The sequence below is a fragment of the Papio anubis genome, chromosome 5 (genome assembly GCF_008728515.1).
Source record: "Papio anubis isolate 15944 chromosome 5, Panubis1.0, whole genome shotgun sequence".
NCBI classification, from domain to species: domain Eukaryota; kingdom Metazoa; phylum Chordata; class Mammalia; order Primates; family Cercopithecidae; genus Papio; species Papio anubis.
This window is the reverse complement of record NC_044980.1, coordinates 68,991,861-69,017,801: the sequence shown is the minus strand read 5'-3', so window position 1 is coordinate 69,017,801 and position 25,941 is coordinate 68,991,861. Positions and strand designations below refer to the sequence as shown.

General features: G+C 39.3%; 1 pseudogene across 1 annotated transcript in view; it reads left to right on the top strand.

The window, feature by feature from the left end:
• Window positions 1–202: 202 nt before the first annotated feature.
• The window catches only part of LOC110743597, a 95,995-nt pseudogene continuing 70,256 nt past the window's right edge, over window positions 203–25,941 (top strand). Inside the window, exon 1 of the transcript XR_004184016.1 lies at window positions 203–267. The product of XR_004184016.1 is annotated as an aconitate hydratase, mitochondrial-like (transcript). The remainder of the gene's footprint in view (window positions 268–25,941) is intronic.

The following is a 25,941-nucleotide window of genomic DNA, read 5'->3' as shown; positions in this document are numbered from 1 at the left end:
AACTGTTTTTGTGTTATGATATTTTATTACACTTTGCTGTCCTGTGTTTTCTAATTGATTCCATTTGCTGTGAACACACACAGATGGAGTGTGGTGGAATAAGGGCAGAGTGGGAAGAGCAGCTCCCTGAAGGCAGCATTGGGTAAGGAAGGGGAACCTAGATGAGGCTCTGTGTCTATCTCTGCTCTGCATTTAACCGAGCATGCAACTTGGAGCAGACCACTTCTCCCTTTTAGATTCCATACAGTTGACCCTTGAACAACAGAGGTTTGAACTACGTGGGCCCACTTATAAGCAGATTTTTTTTCAACAGAAAATACAATATTAATACAATTATTAAAAACCTGCATATGGTGGGGGGTCAACCTTTCTCATAAGTGAATTCCACAGGGCCAACTGGAGGTCTTGAATATGTGTGGATTTTGGTCTATGTGGGTGTCCTGGAACCAATCCCCCACATACACTGGGGCACAATATATTTTAAATGAGGGGTTTTCTCACATGATTGACCCTATAAAATGGTAAAAAACATTATTGCATCTCAAATAAAATCCAAAACATAAATGATTGACTGGAGAAAAAACTGGTTTGTAATGCTTATGGAAAAGGGTAACTATCCATAGCAAAAAGCTCCTACAAATTGGTGAAATAAAAAACACAAATAACCCATAAAAATAGGCAAAGGATATGAATAGGTTTAATGGAACATGAAAAGCAAATGACCAATAAATAAGTGCCAACATGTTCACAAACGGTCAGAAAATTAAAAATCAAAGCAACATTGGGACACTATTTTTATGCATATAACCAGCATATATATATATATATATATATATATATATATATATATATATATATAAAGATAGCTACTGTTAAGTGCTGGTGACAGTGCAGGGACACTTTCTGACATTGTGGTGGGTATGTGAATTGCTACAAGCTGTTAGGAAGGTAATCTCACAATGTCTATAGAAATCCCCAGAAATCTAATTTTGGTAATCTCTCCTATAGAAACAGAGGAAACATTATTTAAAGATACACATATGGGGATATTTATGGCAGAGACAGAAGGAAAAAAACAGAAAATAACCTGAATCTCCATTATTAAAGGAATGGTTGAATAAGTTACTCTCTATCAGTGATTCAGCTAGGAGTGATTTTTGTCTCTCCCACCCCAGGGAATATTTGGCAATATTTGAAGACATTTTTTATTGTTGCAATGGGGGCGGAGTGCTACTGGTATCTGGTGTGTAGAGGTCACGGATATCATTAAACATAAGGCACAGGAGACCCACCCCAAAGAATTATCTGGCCCAAAATATCAATAATGCTGAGGTTGAGAAATCATCCATATGTGGGCATATGTATTTTGAAGGCCAGTCCCTGAGAAAATATTAAGTTAAAGAAAAAGTTACAGAGTAATTTATAATATTCCATTTTCTTAAAATATAGAAAACAACTCTGAACAAACATATATATACACACACACACACATATGTGTATATATACATACACATATATATGTATATATACACATATACATTATATGCACTAGAGGATGGAGGAAAAGTATGAAAGTATTCATACCAAACTGATAATGTTGCTTACTTTGGGAAGGGCTAGAGGAAGTGGCATGGAAAGAAATACCCTCCCTTCGCCCAACACACACACATCATACACAAGCTCCTGTACTCCTGTTCTGAGATGGCTACATAAAGTCCTATGAGACGCATTTGAAAAATTCGTATATCCTGGCTATATTTCAGAGCTCTTGGATCAAATACCATTGACCTAAACATTTTAAAAGCTTTTGAGTCCCCCCACAAAGTTACCCACAAAGAAGAAGCGGCTTCCTATTTAAGTCTTTGCAAAGTATCTCATCCCCCGGGGTCTCTCTTGACTACTTTATTTTGACAGCAATGTACCGTTTGGAGGAAAATACGGTAGCTTGAAAGCTGGGAACAATGCTTGTAGAGGTCACCTGACAGACTGAACAAAAATTAATATTAAAAAAAGTACGAAAGAAATTTCACTCAAATTTAGTCACTATTCCAAGAATAGAACCTCACATCTGCAAATATTGGGTGTCACTGTGAATCAGCCTAAAAAAATGACTGTAAAAATACAGTTAGTGGTTTCACTGTGAAGTGTGGATATACATTTACAGGGGCAGAAACCACCACTGCCACAACAAAGTATTGTAATGTCATGTAAATTGGGACAGGTGGCTTGGGCTGTAAATTTTCCAGAGCCAACATATCCTATACAGATATTATTAAAATTGCTATGTGAATCTCAAATAACTTAGATGTAAAGATAATATGCATTGGAAAACTGTATTAATAATTCAAAATACAACAAAGATGCTGCTGTAGCAGAAGCACATAAAGTGATTTCATGAAATTGAAGGGAAAAAAGTATTTCTAAATTAATGCATTATTTTATATGTGATTCTAAACATGTCTATCAACCAAATTAATAAACTATCAACAAAACCAAAAAGCTTACAAAGGGATTTTTAGGTGCAGACAGCTTTGGGAATGACTGGACAGAGTGGTTCCCAAAAATTATCCCTGTTATCACATCTGGTACAGAAGGTCAGTCATTGTGGGTGTTTATGCCCTGCTATGGCTGAGTACTTCATGCCTTTGCCTTCTGAAGGAACATGAAGTTTCCCAGGGGAGGATTATATTTTAGCTGGTGTAAAGGAGAGAGAGAGGAATTAATATGGGATAGGCCTAGCAGGTGAAAGAGTGAAAAACACTCTTCAATGCTAACGCAATTTGTTGTAATGCATGAGATGGCCTGGGGAAAAGAAAATACGGAGCAGCACAGGTCAGAGGCTGAGCCTGATGATTCTGAAGTGTGCACTGTTCTGTTCTCCTGGCATCTGTCACTCATGGGCAGTCAGGTACTTGGGAAGATACTTTGACATTTTAAGGCCAAGAGGGCATCTATTGATGCACCAGGCATGCTGAGAAAGCAAATCATCCTTCAGTGTGCTAAATGACACCAGTGAGTTAATGCCGCTGTGAGGCATTAGGCATCAGAGAGAGAAAGAGTGAGAGGCAGAAGGGTGCCATAAGCTTCAATTTCTCAGCCTAGCCTTGTCATGACTGCAGAATGGTTGGGACAAATTGTTTTAACCTTGGCTCCTTGTTCTGTTCATTACAGGATTATTAATGCCATACCTTGAGAATGAGGACTACAAATGATCCAAGAATAGTTTAAGAAGACACAACACAATATTACTAATTTCAATGATTTTGACTGTAAGAATAGGATCAAGTAACTTTTACTCACCTATAAGATCCTAAGGCCAGTTAAAAGCTTCCATAGTGACTCAATATCCCAGGCACTTTTAAGTATTAAATTATGAAAAGAAAAACTTCCATAAAATTTAATGGGATGAAATGAAAGGTAGAGAAACTTCAAATGAATCATCAGCAAAAATGTTCTTTCAATTATAAAATGACTTTTTCCAGGAGTAAAACTGACGTTGAAGGAATAAAACTGATGTTACTGGATAAATAAACACCTAAAGGATCTTTAGACCTGTCCTGTATCACTTGTAATTTCATATTTTCAAATTAAGTTCACTTCCCCAATATTAATTTGGCCCTTACCATGTGTGAGGCATATTGCTGGGTACTGAGAATAGTGAGATAAATATGAAACGAGACAAAGCTGGGACATCAGAGTTGTCACGAAGGCAGCTGAAGGGATAAACATTGACCTATACCATGGTAATTGAATAGGAAACCTGATGCTATCAATAAGAGAATAAACATTCATTCGTTTCGTCCAAATAGTTTTTCTTTCGGTGCTTGGGCATGTTGCTTTAAATTTATATAATACATGCATTAAAGTTTTAAAATGGAACAAACCAAGTCATTGAGTATCGATGGTAAATATATGAATTCAAAAAAATTGAACAAGTTAACATAACTTGCATGGTTGTTTATTAGGGTATATAAAATTTCCAGACAAAGCTATCTGATTAATCAGCATATGAATCTTATAAAGAGCACTGCTGCCTTACCTCCTTTTTGGCAGATACCCAACCAATGGCCTCAGACTTCAGTTAGGTGGAAAACCAAAACAATCACTGATAGACCAATGATTTCTTCGTGTATCTGCCTGTGTATTAACTAACTGCTGCACAAGTAAGTCCTCAAATTGTAGTGACCTGATGCAGTAACATTTTATTTCTTGCTCACTTATTAGTCCAATGTTAGTGTTCTTGTTTGGTGATTGCCTTCAATAAAGTCATCCAGAGATCAGCTGTTTTCATCATGTGACTTGGCCTTCCCTAGTGTGTCAGAATCTTATGCCTTCAGTAATCAATGTGGAAAGAGAGAGGGTGGAAAAAGCACACCTGCTTTCTTAACCCATCTTGTCCCAGAAGAGACACCCAGCACTTCCACTTACATTCCACTGGAAAAAAAGCAGCCACCTGGCCATACCCACCTGCAAGGCAGACAGAGAAATACAGCCTAGACTGTTCCTAGGAGAAGGAAGAATGGGCTTGTTTAATAGTCACACTCCAACCACCAGGTCCTTGCAAAGGGAACACATTCACTACCTCTGCTAGGGAGACGATAAAAAGTTCTGCTCAGTTACTGATTCCAGTGCTAAGTCCAGGATTTCCAGGTGATGAGCTACCCTTGCTGTTAGATCTGTATGTGGCTTCGAATGATCACGTGAACTATGAACTAAAAAGTCAGGTTTCCTGCCACTTTATGCCCCCATTCCCTACAATAGTAGAGCAGGGACAGAATGACTGTAATAGAACTCTCATCCAGAAAAGTGAAGAATGGAAAACATACAATGGCCATTGGTCCATAGCAATGATGAAATTCCATAGACATTTGTAGAGTTTCTTGTGACTGGTGTAGATGGATTTGACACAGACTCTACACTCTGCAAGGAACCCCTTTGTCCGTTTTTCTTCACAGTCCCTGCTCTTCCCTTCAGGAAGTTCTTCCATCTCTAGCTTCTTCCATTGTCACATCCAAAATAGGCCTAGAAAGCCATATAGCCCACTTTGAGCTAATGCAAGCTTGAGGACTCGAAGGCTGTTTTAAAGCTGTAACAGTGAAAGGTTTTAAAACCTGAGTTTTTTTTGACAATATAATTCCCACACAACCTCAGTGGGCTCCTGATTGTTTTACGTCATTAAGTTTGGGGCTGCTACATAACCTTAGTAACTGGACAACTACCAGAGACTTAACCCAGTGACATGCCAAGTGTGAGTATCACTCAACAATTAGAGCAATTCCGCTATTTACTCGTATCCATCAAAGAATTTGCAAAAGCATCCAATTCATTATCCATGACAATGTTTATTAAAATCCCTTTCACTCATATTATACTGTTTTAAACTTCCTTCCTTACCCTTCCCTCTCCACCATTATTTTGTTAGTTTCCCACTTGTATGGCCTTCTTGTCTTCCCTTCTCCCTCTTTAATGTATTTTCCCTCATTCATGCATACAAGACACAAATCTCTCATCCGAGAGTCTTGGGATTTTTCACCAATTAGCCCAATTTATAGAATAAGGGCCAGATATGTGGCAATGGTGAAGCTATGAAGCAAGAAATACCCAATTTTGACACTGCAGGTAGAGAGAAGGAAAAGAGGTGAGCAATACTCTTGTAGAAATACTTTTTACCCTTATCACATTTGAAAGTTTATTATCTCTTCTTCACTGAACATACTCAAATGTACTCGGTACGATGCTCAAGCCGCTGTCCCATCAGTCTTTCTTTTATTCCTCTTCACAAAAGGAGGATGAGCATATATATTTAGTGTCTCCATTTCTCACATTCCATTTACTTCTCAACCCATTGAAATCTAGTTTCTGCCCTCAAAAGTCTATTAAAATTCCTCTGAGGTCACCAAATGGTCAGCAAATTGCTGCATCCAGAAATGACGAATTGATGGGTGCAGCAGACTAACATGGCACAAGTATACATATGTAACAAACCTGCATGTTATGCACATGTACCCTACAACTTAAAGTATAATAATAATAAATAAATTTAAAAAAAAAAAATAAGAAAATGAAAAAAAAAAAAAAAAAGAAAATACAATACCTTTATACTACCTCCTAGAAACTATTCTCTTGGCTTCCAGAACTCCATACGCGCTTCTCTTTCTCCCTCCTATACTACAGCTGAAACAGTGATCTAGCTGTTGATTAGATTTTCCAATGATAGGGTTTTTTTTTCTTTCTCTCTTTTTATCATAGTCTTCTTTCCTCAAGGAGGTTGGGACAGTTCCCCAGGAGGGAGATGAAAGGGTGATCTCCTAATGCCACACTCAAAAGGATCCCTACTGCGGATTGGAAATCCGTAAGAGCCTCTAGAATTCTTACCATTTTCCTGTTTCAGGTTACTTTTTCTATCGACCCAGCACTGTATAAAGAATAACTGTAGTTTTACTTCTCCAATTTACTTGTGAAGCTTAATTCAATCTTCAGGGAATCAATGGTCAGCTTTTAAAACCTCTTACGGTTCATGTATGAATAGGATTCTTTTCCTTGAACAAATACGTGGAGTTCCTGTCTAAACAAACATTTTTCTTTAACATTCTCCCCCAACCTCCTCCTTCTGGCCTTTTCCATACCTAATTACATCATTAAAATAGCTGCATTTAGGGAGGTATCCTATTACCATTGATACATTATTGAAAAATCAACCATTGGCCTGAAAAAACGGTAGGCTCATTCTCTATAATTTAAATGCTGTGAAATTTGGGTTTTAAAATTCAAATATCTTAGCAATATCTTACACATATCTCTGTTTTAAGCAATGTCATTATAAAACACCTTTTCAAAAACATGCTGAAGTTTCTATTATTTTTCCCCTTGAAAAACCCCTTTACATTTATTCATGTATAACTTAAAAGTGTACGGAGAAAAGACTTTTTGAAATTAGAAGGGAAACAAAGGCCCTGTGATTATGATTATATGATAAATTTTCTTACTTTTTAGAAAAGAGATAAGTCAATTCCTATCTCAAGTTGAAATTTGATTTATGAAATAAATAGAGAACTGAAGACATATTTTTAATAAAATTCGAGGGTTAAGTTGCAGGGAACAGTGTCCACCATTACTAATTTAATCAAGATGAAATTTATTACAATCTATTAAATGGCTTCAGAATCATTGGGATGGCTGAAGAAAGAGCCTCTTGGATCAGTTTCCACACTATAGAATCAGGTCACCCAGGGATGTGCTGCCTCTTCTACAATTAGGAAGCCACCAGCTCCAGAACAACACTGCCACTGCCACAACCAGGACTCTAAAATCATGAGGCTGCAGCACTGTGACCACATGCATGAGCAAAATGGATGCCTCATGCCTCACCTCTCAAAACCCATGAAGCCTGTGACAGGACAGTGGGATCATGATCCCCCCAAACTGTGTTTGTAGCAAAAATAGTGGAAGCAGCATTAGCGTAGTTTTTCCTCTTACTGCCACTTCCCAAATCTTGCATGAATGCATCTGATTGGCACCTCAATCAAACACAGAAACTTAGCAGCAAGTCAATTTGACGGAGGTAGATTTTAGCTTTCCCCTATCATCTTATCCACACCAACAGGAAAAGATGAAAACATACTCCTAAAAACAAGTGGTGTAAAATGATTTTTGTATTGGTTAAACAATGAAGTTTCAGAAGAAACACTACCCTACACTATGGAGATTAATGAGGAAATGCTAAAATGCCAGTTTTTAAAACCCAGTGATAGCCAGGCGCAGTGGCTCACACCTGTAATCCCAGCACTTTGGGAAGCTGAAGTAGGTGGATCGCTTGAGGTCAGGAGTTCGAGACCAGCCTGGTCTCGAAACCCCATCTCTACTAAAAATACAAAAAATTAGCCTGGTATGGTGGTGCACACCTGTAGTCACAGCTACTTGAGTTGCTGAGGTACAAGAATCGCTTGAACCCAGGAGGAGGAGGTTGCAGTGAGCCAAGATTGCACCACTGCACTCCAGCCTGGGTGACAGAGCAAAACTCCGTCTCCAACAACAACAACAGCACCCCAGTGATAGACCACACAAATTAACCCTTTATTATTAATAAAATATTAGACACTGTGGAATGGCAGTTTCTCATTAGGTCTCAGAGTACATATTCTGTAGAAAAGTGAAACAATGCTGAAGGTAAAGCTAAGAGCTGATGGAGTCTTGAGTGTAGCCAGGGAAAAAGAGGCAATGAATATTGCCCAGGGCAAAATCAAGTTTATTTTTTTATGATGAAATTACACAAGGTATATTTATAATCAAGTAAAACATAACTCTTCACTTTTTGATAATGAGTGAGAAATTACTGTGGAAGTATTGGTGAATTATGACAACAAACACAGATGCTTTGATGCATAATGCAGGTGGCATTTTAATGATATTAATGACACGTGCCACCTTTGCCTGCTGAGCAAGGAAAGGACATTCCCTCTTTGAGTGAAGTGAGACAGAAAGAAAGCTATGCCTCCAAGTTTTCTGCAGTGGCAATTATGAAAGGACAATGTTTCATGCAGTTCTTTTACACAAAGAGAACTGGATTCACAGTACCATTTATTAAGCACTTTCTGCAGTCCAGTCCACATTGAATAAGATGCTTTATGTTGTTTTACTCATTACATCATCACAAAAACTCTGGAGAGCTGGTATTCTTTACCATTTATACCATTTTACAGATGAAAATGATAAATAATTTACATAAGGTTGTGGAGTTAGTAAGACAGTGAGAGGTTTCAAGTTCAAATGTATCTGAATCTATAGTGGAAACATGTTGTTTTGGCTCTCCTGCATTCTCCCCCTTCTTGTGGTGAGCGCCTCTTTGGTGAGCAATTCCCTCCTCATCCTCATTCCATGTGGTTTGGTTGGGTTGACTGCCCCTCTCCAGGTTGGTCCGGGACCCAGGTAGAGTCCATCAGGTCATTGTGTCCCAGTGGGCACAATAGTCAGGAATGTCAGGTGATACAACCACAGCCTACAGAAAGAATTGCATAGCTTTTTTTTTTTTTTTTTTTTTTAATTAAAAAAGGAGATCTTCCTCTTTTTTCTGCTGCACTGGAATTTTGAGGATATAATTCCTACGATGGCTGGCAACCTTTTGCTTCCAAAAGCAAAGAGAGCCTGCTAAGAGTGGGGCCACCCACACAGTGGAAAGCAGAGATGACAGATGGAGAGAGATTAGTCTTAATTATATCTTTTATAATTAAAAATCCAGAAATCCCTGAACTCAGAGAATTCATGGACTTTTTCAGGTATATAAGGAAATTAATTCCTTTACTTTCTAAAAGCCCATTTAATACAGACTCCAAAACCCATATTCTTTCCATTGGATCACATTGTCTTATATATCAAAGATAAAACAACCTTCAAAGGGAAATAAAAATAAGATTTAACATAATAATTATATACGTAGTTTGTTTATGATATATTCTTTAGCTTATCTGTAAAGTAATTTTACAGATTTTACATTTACATTTTTACAGATTTACATTTTAAAAGTTTGGGTAAAAAATATTTAAATGATTTTGCCACAGGGTAAATTAGGTAAGCATGTTGTTAAATCTTATTGGGAAATTTCTCCAGACAGTCAATTATACATTAATAATAGCTTACCTCTCTTATAGTTTCATTGTGTTTTTGTCCTTCATCATAAGCTAATGATAAATGATGTGATTTAAGAGGATTTTTAAAACAGAGAAAACAATTAGTTCATAAATATAAAATATATTTAAGATTTTTCTAATAATCAGATTTATTGACCCCACTGTAATGTTCACCCACAGAATTGGACTCAAAGGCATAGGTACACTAACGATAGGCAAGATGCAGTGACTGTGTGGGTGGGGAAGAGAGGATCCAGGATACTAGCACCTTCTTACTCATCAAATTAACAAAGTGCATCTATCAGAGAGGCTAGGCTAGGCTAAGGTAGGCAGTTAAGGCCCAAATTTCAGTGGGCTTTATTTTTGTTTGGCTGTACTTTTTGTTCATGCTACATGTCCAATGTGAGTTAGTGGGGACTCTGCTCCATATAAGTCATTTCATGATGTAATTTAGTGAAGGTTACTCAGAGATGGAGACTTCACTAACTTATGCCCTCTAGGAAACAGCTCTCTAGTCTGCAGTGGCAGAGTAAAACAGAGAATGAAGAACTCACACCTTTGTTAAACACCCATGCTAGAAGTGACATATATCATTTCTCTACACAGCCTTAGCCAAAAGTATTCACATGGCCCCAACCTTAACTACAAGGGAAGCTGGAAAATTATGAATCATATGGAATATTTGATGAGCAATGACTATGTCTTCCACGGTGTCCAAGAGCAAAGAATGGAATGGATTTAACTGTGGTCCCTTAACTAGGCTGTAACTGCATACGTTTTTAGGTATATCTTTGGTTTCTCTGTTACGTTATGTAGGCTTTTTTAAAAAGGAAATTTCTACATCAATGAGATGGACTGTAGTAAATGTAGACATTAAAATAATCAATGACTTTGGAGTGTCTATAATTATATCTGGTAACTTGCACCTTAAGTTAAGCTGATCAAGTAGGCAAAACAACCTAAGCTGTAAAGGGCGAGGTGTGTGAGTGTATGTTAGGGTATGTGTGTGTGTCTGCGCATGTGTGTGCATGTGTGTGTGTGTGGGGGGGCAGTATTCAATGGGTGCCCATCCTTAGTCTTAGGAGAACCTGTGTGTGCCTGTTTAGTGTGCCCATCTTAATGGATGTGTGGGAAAGATGGAATATTCAAAGTTGAAGAGTGATTCAAGAATTCTTTGATATAATTTTACAGAGATCTGGAATTTCTGAAGACAGATTTTTTTTTTCTTTCAGTAGTCTGAACTCTTAAAAGTCTAATTTATGCCAGTAGTTCTTAATGGGAGTGGTACTGCCCTTTAGGAGTGTTTTGAGAAATTTTACCTTGGGGCGCTGCAGAACTGTTATCCTTCCTTCCCTTCCTTCCTTCCTTCCTTCCCTTCCCTTCCTTCCTTCCTTCCTTCCTTCCTTCCTTCCTTCCTTCCTCCTCCCTCCCTCCCTCCCTCCCTCCCTCTCTCTCTTTCCTTCTTTCTTTCTTTCTTTCTTTTTCTTTCTTTCCTTCTTTCTTTCTCTTTCTTCTTTCTCTTTCGTTCTTTCCTTTCTTTTCTTTTTTTCTCTCTCCCTTCCTTCCTTCCTTCCTTCCTCTTTCTCTCTTTCTTTCTTTTTCTTTCTTTCTTTTTTCTTTCTTTCTTCCTTTCTCCTCTCTCTCTCTCTCTCTCTCTCTTTCATTCTCTCTTTCTTTCCTTCTTCTTGGCTGTTAAAATAATTTGGAGGGCCCCAATGGCATTTAGTTGGTAGGAGTGCTGCATTTTTTGACATTCAGAAGTCCCACTTAGCATTCACAATCTGAGCCTCTATAACTAAAATATGCTTTATGTATAAACAATGAAAATGGACTTTTATATTTATTAAATTTTCCAGGAATACAACTATTGTATAAATGGAGGGAAAGTTGCACATTTTTTCTCTCAGAGCTTTACCAAATACTGTTTTCTATTTCAGAAAGTCATGTTGCCTCTGGCAACACTGCTTATAATATTTACATTCATAATGATTCTCCACATACATGTAAGTGCCTGATGACATTATTATATCTTCTAATGTTGTCATGCTTGATTATTTACATACTTGAATATACATTATTTTTATAAATTACTTTCTTTGTATCTCTCCTTTTCACTATGTTTAGGGTGCTTTTCATTGGAAGTTCTGGCCAGGGCAATCAGTCAAGAGAAAGAAATAAAGGGTATCCCAAATAGGAAAAGATGAATTCCAATTGTCTCTGTTTGCAGAGGACGTGATTGTACATTTAGAAAACCCCATCGTCTCAGTCCAAAATTTCCTTAAGTTGACAAGCAACTTCAACAAGTCTCAGGATACAAAATCAATGTGCAAAAATCACAAGCATTCCTATATACCAATAATAGACAAACAGGGAGCCAAATTATGAGTGAACTCCCATTCACAATTGCTACAAAGAGAATAAGATACCCAGGAATACAACCTACAAGGGATGTGAAGGACCTCCTCAAAGAGAACTACAAACCACTGCTCAAAGAAATAAGAGAGGTCACAAACAAATGGAAAAACATTCTATGCTTATGGATGGGAAGAATCAATATCATGAAAATGGCCAGACTGCCTGAAGTAATTTATAGATTCAATGTTATCCCCATCAAGTTACCACTACCATTGACTTTCTTCACAGAACTAGAAAAATCTACTTTACATTTCATATGGAATCAAAAAAAGAGCCCGTATAGCCAAGGCAATTCTAAGTAAAAAGAACAAAGCTGGAGGCATCATGCTCTCTGACTTCAAGCTATACTACAAGGCTACAGTAACCGAAACAGCATGGTACTGGTACTAAAACAGATATATAGAACAATAGAACAGAAGAGAGGCCTCAGAAATAACAACACACTTCTACAACCATCTGATCTTCAACAAACCTCACAAAAACAAGCAGCTGGGGAAACTATTTCCTACTTAATAAATGGTGTTGAGAAAACTGGCTAGCCATATGCAGGTAACTGGCTAGCCATATCCAGAAAACTGAAACTGGACCCCTTCCTTACACCTTATACAAAAATTAACTCAAGATGGATTAAAGACTTAAACATAAGACCTAAAACAATAAAAAACCTAGAAGAAAACCTAGGCAGTACCATTCAGGACATAGGCATGGGCAAAGACTTCATGACTAAAACACCAAAAGCGATTGCAACAAAAGCCAAAATTGACAAATGGGATCTAATTAAACTAAAGAGATTCTGCACAGCAAAAGAAACTATCATCAGAGTGAACAGACAACCTACAGAATGGGAGAAAATTTTTGCAATCCATCCATCTGACAAAGGGCTAATATCCAGAATCTACAAGGAACTTAAACAAATTTACAAGAAAAGAACAACCCCATCAAAAAGTGGGCAAAGGATATGAACAGGCACTTCTCAAAAGAAGACATTTAAGCAGCCAACAAACATATGATAAAAAGCTCATCATCACTGGTCATTAGAGAAATGCAAATCAAAACCACCATGAGATACCATCTCATGCCAGTTAGAATGGCAATCATTAAAAAGTCAGGAAAGAACAGATTCTGGTGAGGATGTGGAGAAATACGATAGCTTTTACACTGTTGGTGGGAGTGTAAATTAGTTCAACATTGTGGAAGACAGTGGGGCAATTCCTTGAGGATCTAAAACCAGAAATACCATTTGACCCAGCAATCCCATTACTGGATATATAGCCAAAAGATGATAAAACATTCTACTATAAAGACACATGCACATGTATGTTTACTGTGGCACTGTTCACAATAGCAAAGACTTGGACCAACCCAAATGCCCATCAATGATAGACTGGATAAAGAAAATGTGGCACATATATACCATGGAATACTATGCAGCCATAAAAAAGGATGAGTTCACATCCTTTGCAGCGACATGGATGAAGCTGGAAACCATCATTCTCAACAAACTAACACAAGAACAGAAAACCAAACACCACATGTTCTCACTCATAAGTGGGAGCTGAACAATGAGAACACGTGGACACAGGGAGGGGAGCATCACACACTGGGGCCTCTTGTGGGGTGGGGTGCTAGGACAGGGATAGCAGTAGGAGAAATACCTAATGTAGATGACAGGTTATAGCTGCAGCAAACCACCATGGCACGTGTATACCTATGTAACAAACCTGCACGTTCTGCACATGTATCCCAGAACTTAAAGTATTAAAAAATAAATAAATAAAGTCAAAAACAGGAAAAGTGTAGGTTAGTCAGTAATATCTATTAATTTGACTTCAGAATAATAAAGAAACATAAAATACTTGCTATGAAAAGGGGTTGGATCTGATAAGGTTAAGAAGCAATGTGTTAAGCATGATGTTTAAAAGCACAGAGTTCAGAGATAAATACCTCTGAGCTCAAGACCAGCTCTAGTATATAACCTCAGGCAAATCATTTAACTTCTCCAAATCTTATCTCTCTCATCTCCAGAATGGGAGAACTACATATTATATTAGTTATTTTGAGGGTTAAGTGAGATAGTTAGATGTTTAGCTTGATGTCTGGCCCTTAGTAAGCAATAGATAAATTGTAGCTATTATTTCAAAGTTTCTATTACTGATGAAACTTAAAACTCAACTCAACATAAAAGATATAGAAGCCAGAGTCTCTGTGGGAAGTAAAACTTGGTGTATCTATATAGAACCTCTGAATTTCTTCGTCAGTATCTTTCTGCCTTCTTTTTTTCTTTTTAAAAATGATCACTTTATCAACTAACAATGCACTGTCCACCCTCGCCAGTTGCCACATTGGTGGGTGTGGAAGAGGGGCTCTACCTGCCTTCAAAAGCATGCTCTTTGAAAACAGGCAGCTGTGCTTCATAGGCTAGCAATAGGTTTCTCCACTTTGCTTTAGGATAATCAAAACAAGGTTCTAATGAGCCCACCAGTAAAATGTGTTTCATGAGATTAGCAGTCTACACCAAATTGTGCAATTAGAACCCTCTTCTTCTTTCTAAGTTTAGTTTCATAATATGACTGCTAATTGCACAGAAAGAGACATTTCCAACTCTTACTTTGGACCCATACACACTTAATATCTACTGCCTGGACCCTTTTTTCCTTCAGAACACCTGAAAAATTGTATGATGCCCAAGAAAATACACTTAAGCCGAAGTTTCTAAGTCTACCCAATTTTAATGTTAGAGTAGGAAGTAATTTTAATGTCATTGGAATAACTTAAACTGACCTCTTATCTTGATTTAATATCCTTTTTTCCCCAAAAGTTGATCAGCATATTACAGGGTTAACAAATGGAAAGAGGGAGGAAAAAGATGATTTCTTGAGAGAATTTTGGAGCTCATTTATCTTTCCATCTGAAAGCTATTTTTCTATAAACTCCCACAAGACTGAAGTCTAAAATTGTGTAGGATCCATACCCTTGAACACACACATTAACCAATTTTAAGCAAATTGCTGCATTTTGCAAGCAATACCATACATAATTCAACCGTCTTTTCCCTGGATAATTAGCAGTGAGTGATCCCCCACCCTGACGAGCAGGCATGAAGGCTTGATTGAGCCCACAGCTGGGCTCCCAGTAATTATGAATCTCTCTGCATCCTGGGAAGAGCCTAGGGAGAGAAGACCTGATGCCTGTTCACTCTACATTCTGGACTGCAACTGTGTCCTTCTGAAAAAATGACATACGAATTCAACAAATAGGTACTGAACTCCTCCTGTGTAACAGGTGCTATTGTAGGTGCTGGGGATACAACAGTGAAAAACAAAATAAAAAAAAATCCCTGCCTGGGTAGAGATTGCAGGTTAGTGGGAGAAAACAGACAAAAAAGAAATAAAATAGATAAGTAAATTTTATATGACATGAGAAGCCAATAAGTCTTTTTCAATTTATTTATTCTTTTATTTTTCACTTTTGTTTGATATTCAGGGGGTACATGTTCAGGTTTGTTACCTGGGTATATAGTGGGATGCTGAGGTTTCAGGTACAAAGGATCCCATCACCCAGGTGTTGAGCATAGTATCCAATAGTTTTTCAACCCTTGCCCACCTCCCTCTCTCCAAGCTCTAGGAGTCCCCAGTGTCTATTGTTGCCACCTTTATGTCCATGTGTACCCAATGTTTAGCTCCCACTTATAAGGGAGAACACGTGGTATTTGATTTTCTTTTCCCATGTTAATTTGCTTAGGAAATGGCCTCCAGCTCCATCCATGTTGCTACAAAGGACATTTCATTCTTCTTATGGCTGTGTAGCTTTCCATGGTGTATATGTACCACACTTTCTTTATCCAATAGACCACGGACAGGCACCTGGGTTGATTCCATGTCTTTGCTATTGCAAATAGTGCTGTGATGAACATGCAAGTGTGTGTGTGTCTTTTTGATAGAACTATTTGTTTTCTTCTGGATATATACCCAGTAATGGGATTTCTGAGTCAAATGGTAATTCTGTTTTAAGTTTTTTGAGAAATCTCCCAATTGCTTTCCACAGTGGCTGAACCAATTTACATTCTCATTAACAGTATATAACATTCCCTTTTCTCCATAGCCTCACAAAATCTGTTGTTTTTAGACTTTTTACTAATAGCCATTCTGACAGGTATGAGATGGTATCTCGTCGTTTTAATCTGCATTTCTCTGGTGATTAGTGATGTGGAGCATTTTTTTGTATGTGTTAATTGGCCAAGAAGCTTGTAAGTCTTAATAGAAATAGCAAGGAAGGATATTGAGCATTCCAGAGGGTGGGTTGCAGTTTTCTTAGAATGGACGTGGTGGGCCTCACTGGGCAGGCAACATCTGAGTAAAGACTAGAAGCAGCTGAGGAAGTGCACCATGGAGCTATCTGGGGGACAGCGTTCTAAGCAGAGGGAAGAATCTATGGAAGGGCCTGTTTGAAGAACAGGCTTGGAGTCTACTGTGGACAAAGATGGTGAGCCAGAAGGTTGTATTGGTGAGGCCAGGTAGGTCAGGGGAGCTAACAGTCCTGCGGACCATCCTCAGGACATTGACTTTTACTCTGAGTGAGAAGGGAAGTCATCGCAGGGTTTAGAGTGGAGAAGTGACATGATCAGAAATGAGTTTTAAACGGACCCACTCTGGATTGGGAATGTCTTGCCTTGGGACAAGGGTGGGAACATGGTCTTATGGGAGGCTCCTGCCATAACTCAAGTGGGAGTTGCTGGGGGCTTGGACCAGTGTGAAAACTGGGAGATGAGCAATAGTTGGATTCTGGACATATTTTTATGGTAAAGCCAGCAAGATTTCCTGTGGTATGGAGATGGAATGTGATAAACGAGTCCAGGATAACTCCACAGTTTTAAGACTAGATTTTTTAATCATCTAGACTCACTGCGAGGAAAAAATGGTTTCGAATTCACAGTTAACTGTGTACTCTTCCTGGAATGTGTTTGTCTCTATAAATATAGGTGAAAAATATTCCTTCATTCCCAGAGGCTTTTAACTGCTTTTGAAGAGTCTCTGAGCCAACAGGTCAAATCAGCACAAAGTACTGCAGCCTGTTTGAATTTCACAGGTTCTCCTGCTGAGACAGACAAGCATTCACCCTCAGTTCACCCTTAGCTGTCTTTATGACCTCACCTGAAGAGGACACTTGTGTTCAGACATTGTTTCTGTAAAATATGTAAATAAAGCCGTCTAGTCATTATGTGAGAATGTAAGCAACAGGGGACATTTTCTCTTGATCATTGCTGTGGGAAAAATCCACACAGCTTTTGACTCTGCTGAAACCTAGAAAGAATCTAGTAGCTTGCCTATACCCTCACGGAATAAGGCAAATGGAAAGGACAGCACTGTTGCCACTGGTGTTAAGTTTCTTTACGGGCCTTGACCCAGGCAAGGATCCTTGGTCCCACATTACCATGAACAGCAGTCAAATCGTAAGAGAATCTCCCTGTCAGCAACAGGTGAGGAAAGCAAAAGATTACTACTCTTAATAGTTAGGCTTTGAAGTATTGCAGCTGATTTCCATAAGTCACACGAGATGGAAGACTTCTCATTCATTTGGAGACAAACATAGAGGGGGTCTCCTAAAAGTTTCATTAATACAGGCTCGATGAGAGCAGAGACTCTGTTGATCACTGTCATGTCCCCAGCACCTTTGAGAGTGTCTTCAACATAGTAGACGCTCTATAAATATTTGCTAAGTAAATTAATACAAGGGAAGATGTTCCTAGTTTCCTCTCAAATGTACTAACTTACTCTGATAAAGTACTATACAGTTAATAAGGTAAAAGGAATTCTACTACAAGTTTCAGTGATGTAAACACAAGAGAAGAGTGCCAGTGTTTATGGAATACCCATGATATGCCAGAGTCCCAACTAAGAAACTTTTACCTATTATTTCATTCACTCCTCCTCACAGTCACACTGTAAGTTACATGTTATCACTCTCTTTTTACAAATGAAGAAACCGAGACTCAGATAATTTCAGTCATTTGTTCAAGCCCAGTCTGTTTGCTTTCAAATGCCATGATTATTTTACTATACCCTTATGTTTTCATTATTTGTGTGTGCCTCCCCTCCCCTAGTCTACAGGGAGCTTGCAGGCTAGGGGAAGGGAGGCATACACAAATAATGAAAACATTAGAGGCCAAGGAGAACCATGAGAAGTTCTAGCAATACATGCTAGAAAATCAGGGCATAGACTCTAGAGTCAAACAGCTTAAATTCAAATCCTTTCTCTGACGCTCGCTGGCTGTGTAATTCTCCTCAGGGAAACTATCCAACCTCGCAGTGCCTTTATTTTCTCATGTGTAAAATGGGAATAATTTTAGTACTTACACTGTGAGGTTGTTGTGAGAATTAAGTGAGTATATATAAATACACATAGCATGTGACATGTACATGTTGTTGATGAGGACGAAGTCCAGGAAGTGCTTCAAGGGAGATAAGGCATTGTAAGAGTGAGTGAAATTTGGATAGACAGCAATTCAGGCAAAGCTCTCAAACATAGGGACTAATGTGACTGAAGGCATGGAAGCCATAGAATATTAGAGGAACACCAATGATAGAGTTTGGCTGGAATGTAGACCAGCGATTATCCATGGGGTGGCATGCCTAAGTTTTCCGGGAGTGCTGTGTCAAACAACAGCCCCAGGACCAAATGCTGATTTAGGCCTTCCCCCAGGAAAGTGGAGGTAAAGGACCAGCACTCCCAGTCCCAGAGAGAAAGCAGGCAGGAGATGAGGCAAGAAGGCAGACTGGGGTCAGATCATAATCTCAAGTGCCAGGGTCAGGGATTAGCCTTTATATTCTGTACACATTTTCTGCTAATAAAGAGTTATGCTGTAATCGGAAATGTTCCTGCATGGGAAACAAGGTAGAACAATTCCAAAACAACTTGTGAACTGCCCCCATATTGTGCACTGCAGAAGAAGCTACATTGCCTAAACAAAAACCATTTTTCCTCTTACATAGCATCTCTTTCTGAAAGCAGGGGAAAGATCAGAAAGGGCAAAACGAAATCATGGAAATTCACACATATATGAAGGGAAGGCATGTGGTAATGACCAGAGCTGAGGACATGGTCACAGCACACATGTCCATGAAGCTGGCACTGGGTCAGAGTTTCTAGAAGAAGCAGACCATCACTTCCTACTATAAAAAGGCAAAATGTTCAGTTTTCTGTAACCAAGAAGCGTTACTGTCCTCTAGAGAAGTCAAACACTCAATCATTATGAGCCACTGAGAGGTTATAGATATTGAGGCAATTACCCCTTCCCTGAGAAACCTGCTTCATGGTTGAGGAAACAGATGAGGTCTGTGTTTAGAATAAGTAAAGGTAATTTTTTCACAATAGCATCACCAACATGCACACATGAGTATTGCACAAAACCTCAAATGCAGGGAGACAGCAGATGAGATAGTCAAGATCAATGGGATTAATCTTAGAAGGCATTTGGAATGAGGTGAAATCTTGGCTAACTTAAAAGGGAAAGTTCAGGTATGAAAATGACTTCAGGTTCAGATGGATCCAGGGGCTGAAATGATGTCACCAGGACTCTGATTTTCCCTCCATTCTGTATTCCATTCATCCTTGCATGGTTTCATTTGTCAGCTAATGCTTTTTGTACATTATGGGCAAGAAGTCTATCAGCTTAGCAATCTCAGCAGAGTGTTTTTCTGTCCCAATGACAGCATATTGATCTAGGAAGGGACTCAAATTTATTCTGCTACAGCCACATATCCATTCCTGAACCAGTCATTTTGACTGTGGGATGAGATGCATGATCAGCTACGTCTCAGTAATGAGCCCTCCTAGTCATATATGAAATTATTACAGGGAGGTTCTCCAAAGGAAAACATTGTTCAGGGAAAACCAACTAAAAAACCATGAAGGGTATATAGAGCAGAAACAGACAATTATTCCTCAACTCTTAGAGGGTAAGAAATGAGAAGAGGGCATATTTGCATAAATTATTTTGGAAAGATAAATACAAGTGTTACCAACAACATTTTAAGGCTTTGGTTTTTCAAACATTTATATTTTTAGTTACCAAACTTGTTTCCCTCCTAATAGATATATTTTTATGTAAACCATAAATATAAAACAGATAAAAGCAAAACAACTGTCAATGAGGCAAAGAGAAGGTGTGAGGCTGGAACCTGCACCCACTTGGTCTCCTCCTGCGATATTGTATTAGCTACAAATCACTTCAGAGAAACCCTGGGACTATTTAAAATCCTGCTGGCTGAAAATATAAACAGCTTCAAGAAAGGTTTAGAAAACACTGGACAAACCTATAGATCTATGATGGACTATATAGGGAAGTGGAGGAACTTGATTGATATATCATGAGATTTAGGTCGTGCTCACTCCCCCACTGACAAGGTATGCCCCATGTCACTGTGAAAGTAAAACACTGGCTTCGAGCTCCTGTGGCTTCTCTTATTCCAGGTAGAGGCTTTGGAATCACACAGGACTAGATTAAAGTTCCACCTCCAAACTTACTGGTTATATGACCTTGGGCAATTTGCTTACTTTTCTGAACTTGTTTTCTAATGTGTAAAATGCATTTCTGTTTATTCACAGGGTCATCTTTCAGGTAACAAGAGATCATATAAATAATGCATGCACCTGAGGGCGTGTCACACAATGAGCACTCAGGAGGCCAATGTCTTCATTTTCTTGGCCAATAGCATTACCAAGAAATCTAGAGATGCTGCTAAATTGCCAGATAAGGATCCTTTTTTGATTAGTGCAAACCCCAAGACTGTGGGCCTCAATGTTACTAAGAGCAACACAAATACAAACATTAATACTGATTCTGATGCTGAAAGTAAGGCATACCATGTGCCAAGGACCAGTCTATATGCTTTATACGCCTCATCCCTCTAATCCTTACAATAATCCTAGAAGGTAGGTCCCATTATTAGTCCCATTTTACAAACAAAGAAAAAAGCTTTTAGAGAGCTTAGTTGACCTCCAACACATCCATAGCCAATGTGTGTTGATAGCCCAGCCAGAAAGTGGCCAAGGTAAGAAATGTACTGTTTGATGTAAGGAATTTTCTGGTAGCGAAGGTTGTTATGAAATGGATCTGGCTACCAGCCCAGAGATCCTTAAACATAAGCTCCATTATCCTTGGAGGTTTTGCTAACAACCTGGCCAGTGGAATTAATGGATATCATAATTTCTTGATTTGGCTCTAGGAAAAGTTAAGATGGAACAAGGCATAGGGATTGAGTCCCTGAGTTTGAGCTTTATCAGCTTTTTTTCCCTTGTCCCTCCTGTGCTCCATTTATCAGAGCCTGCAGCTCTCCATTAAAGTCACTGGAACCATCTTTTAGCTCCATCTTCACCCTTTGCTCCAAATCCTCCCTTCTCCTCTGGTTTCTCTCTGGAGCCTGTGCATTTAGTTCTCCTCTCTCAGCCTTGTGTCTTCTGATTGGCAACTTTGTTAGACAGTCTGCCTGACTTTTGCTTTGATTTCTCCTTCTGAGTGCCACACCCTATGGCCCTGGGCAATATGATATCCTGACTCAGAGGCCCAGACCTCCTAACCCAAAAGGCCCCTGCTTTTTACAGAGGTAAGTTAAATGGTACTAGGTTTGCTCACCACTTGGTTCCATTTTCTGAGGTTTGAAGGGCTCATTATTTAATCATCATATTTTGTTGTTTTTTGACCCCTTCTCACCCTCCCTAAAGCCTGAAAGTGTTTTGGGTGATTAAAGAACAGACGTCATTGTTACTGAGCCTTACAAGCACACAAAACAAAACAAAACTGAAGAAAAGGGTTTTAAGGTTCCCAAAACATCAAGTGGCAACAGAGGATACAGGTTAGCAATTATAATTGCCTATCTATAAATTCCTATTTTGGAAAATGCAATTATTATAATAATAGCACATGAAGAATCTTACTCATATCACCCAGCCCATATCATCTCCGCGTCTGCTCTTGAGATGTGCTGTCATACGTAAACAATATATTAAATTTTGGCTGAAACATAGCCCACACTCCCATCTCATCTTTGTAGTCTGTATTAGTCCGTTCTCATGCTGCTATAAGGACATACCAGAGACTAGGTAATTTATAAGGGAAAAAGGTTTAAGGTTTAATTGACTTACAATTCTGCATGACTGGGGAGGCCTCAGAAAACTTACAATAATGGCAGAAGGGGAAGCAAAGACATCCTTATTCACGTGATGGCAGGAAGGAGAAGTGCCGAGCAAAAGGGGAAAAAGCCCTTTATAAAACCATCAGATCTCGTGAGAACTGACTCATGAGAACAGCATGAGGGTAACCACCCCCATGGTTAAATTACCTCCCACTCGGTCCCTCCCATGACACGTGGGGATTATGGAACTACAACTCAAGATGAGATTTGGGTGGGGACACAGCAAAACCATATCACATTCTCTCTGGTTACTTTACTTATATATTAAACAAACAAACGAACAAAAAACAAAAAAGAAAAACAGAAGTAATGGGTAGCTGATGCAAAAGAAACAGATCTTTTTATTTTTATTATTTTTATCTAAACTTCTTAGCATTTCATAATTACCTTCACCCAACTTGGTTAACAACACATTTCCTGCCATTTTCCCTCAGGTTTTCCGCTGTGTAACTATCAATGTTTGGCCAGAGAGTCAGACTGGAATTCACAAAGAGGCTTCACCCTTTTCTGTTCTTTGTGCCCCTAGACATGTTTCCAGTGATTTTTAAAATGTGTATAAACAACTTTATTGAGATCTAATTCACATAGCATACAATTTACCCATTTAAAGGATACAGTGTAATGGTTTTTAGTATATTCACAAAGTTGTTCAGCCATTACCACAATCAATTTTAGAGCTCTTTTATCACCCTCCAAAGGAACCCCATATCCACTAGCAGTCACTGCCTCTTCTTCCTCCCTTCAGTGACCCACCACCTGTCACAGGTGAGCAGCAGAGATTGTGGAAATACTGTTGCACCTTTGATTTGCTCTTCATTCCGATTTCAATCTGGAAGGTTCATGACTGGTATCATATGAAAAAGACACATGCACTCATGTTTACAGCAACACAATTCACAATTGCAAAAATATAGAACCTACCTAAATGCCCGTCAACCAATGAATGCATAAAGAAAATATGATATATATACAGCATGGAATACTACTCATCTAAAAACTGGAACGAAATAATGGCCTTTGTTGCAACTTGGATGGAGCTGGAGGCCATTCTTTTAAGTGACGTTACTCAGGATTGGAAAATCAACTATTGTATGTTCTCACTTATAAGTGGGGACTAAGCTATGAGGATACAAAGGCATAAGAATGATATAATGGACTTGGGGAACTCGGGAGGAATGGTGGGAGGAGGTGAGGAATAAAAGACTACATACTGGGTACAGCGTACACTGCTCAGGTAATAGGTGAACCAAAATCTCAGAAATCACCACTGAAGACCTCATCCATGCAACTGAACACAAACTGTTTCCCCAAAACTACTGAAATTTTTAAAATAAAGTTCATGACTGGGCTGGGGGAGTGGTGCACTCCCCCATGAGGCTCAAGAGGCCATCTATTAGGAGGAATCCAGTGCAAATGATTAAGGGTGATATTTCAATATTGCTGCCAACATCTGCCAGTAATTTTCCACACAGGCCTAACTACTTGTAAATGAGTATTTACAACTTTCCTTTTTCCCAGGAACCATTTCTGAACTGGAAAAGAGACTTTTTTTTTTTTTTTGAGATGGAGTCTTGCTCTGTCACCCAGGCTGGAGTGCAGTGGTGCTGCAAGCTCCGCCTCCTGGATTCACGCCATTCTCCTGCCTCAGCCTCCTGAGTAGCTGGGACTACAGGCGCCCACCACCACGCCTGGCTAATTTTTTGTATTTTTAGTAGAGATGGGGTTTCACTGTGTTAGCCAGGAAGGTCTCGATCTCCTGACCTCATGATCTGCCCGCCCTGGCCTCCCAAAGTGCTGGGATTATAGGTGTGAGCCACCACGCCTGGTGGAAAAGATATTTTTAAAAATTCCTTGTCAAAATTCTGTAAGCAAAATTATTTTCTTCTGGCCCTCTGAGCCGCCCTCTGCTCCCTGCAGCCCCCAGGCCCCCTTCCTCTCTCTAAGCACTCTTGAAATTCTGGACCTTCTTATGGCCCCAGCAAGCCAGGGTCCCCACCTTTGGTGCATCACCAGGCTCAGACATAATTCCACACTTCTAGTGGGTTCTTTCTGCCTGTCCATGCTTCATCCCCCATCAGAGCTCAACTGTTCATCTTTTAATGCATCTCTTATACTCCAGGCGTTAGTTTATTTTTTTTTTAATCATACTGAGTGGTACTAAATTACAACATCATCTTCCTAGTTCACATAAACTCTTAGCCTGGTGTGAAGAAAGCACTCTGAAAGCTGTTGCTCTATTTAAGCATGAAAATCAGTGTTCTGAATAATTGTGTGGAGGAACAACAGTGGGTAGAGGAAGGGGAGAGAAAGGAGGTGTGATTCTTTTAGGAATTAAACGCAGCTGAGTCAGAGGTGTGTGTCAGAAGCCGAACTATAAATCTGGTGACACAGCAGTGGGAGAAACAGCTCCCCCATCAAGCAAGGAGTGTTAGCTCTCTGGATGTGCTGTGGTATCATTCTCTGCATGTCTTAATGTTTAAATCCTAATGTAACCTGCTGAAAATAATTTTCAGTGCTAATTAATGTTCATAGTAAACGCTGCTTATAGGTAATTTTGGTGGTGTTAAGTGTGGAGTCAGATGCTAGAGCAAGGCTTCTCGAATTTGAGTGTGCACAGAACCATGGGGAGCTTGTTAAAATTCAGATTCCTGGGTCGCACCTCCAGAGTTTCAGTGGCTGGGCAGGCCCAGCATTATGCAGGCTCTCAGTGGGTCCAGGCCACACTTGGAGAAAAATTATGTGGGAAATATCCCAGGTGGGAATAACAGATGTGTGATGCAAACTGGGAACTTGCAGATGGCACAGGCTTCCCTCTGTGTTTCTTCTTTCTGCTTGCCATGGAGAGGGTAAAAATATATGTAGGGGTGGGTACCTGGGAAATGTTACCAGAAACTTTGCTGTTTGAAGTTAAATGTCTCAAAGGCTTCATGAAAGATGCCTAGATTAAACATTATTTCTGGGTGTGTCTGTGAGAGTGTTTCTGAATGAAACAAGCATTTGAATTGGTGGACTCAGTAAAGTAGATGGCCCTCCACTATATGGGTTGACATCAACCAGTTTGTTTAGGGCCTTGCTATGGTTTGAATATTTGTGTCCTCTCCCAAATTTACATTGAAGCTTAATCCCCAGTGCAACAGTATTAAGAGGTGGGGCCTTGAGAAGGTGATTAGCCCATGAGGGCTCCATCCTTATGAATATTAATATCTTATAAAAGGTATTGCCTCTCTGTCTCTTCCTCCACGTGAGACTCAGCATTCATCCCCTCCAGAGGATTCAGCAACAAGGCGCCATCTTGGAAGCAGAGAGTAGCCCTCACAGACACCAAATCTGCCAGTGCCTTGATTTTGGACTTCCCAGCCTCCAGAACTGTGAGCAGTAAACTTATATTGTTAATAAATAACTCAGCCTGTGGTATTTTTTATAGCAGTCCAAAGGACTAAGACAGGCCTGGGTAGAAAAAAAAAAAAAAAGGCAGAGAAGGGAGGAATTCACCCCACCCCCCGATTTTATTATTTCACCTCACTGCTGGAGCTGGGACATGTTATCTCCAGCTCTCAAACTGGAAGTTACACCACAGGCTTCCCGACTTCTCAGGCTTTGGACACAGGCAGAATTATACCACAGGCTTTCCTGGGGCTCCAGTCTTGCAGACCCTGAGACTTCTCAGTGTCCATAATTGTGGGAGTCAATTTCTCACAATCATTTTCTCGCTC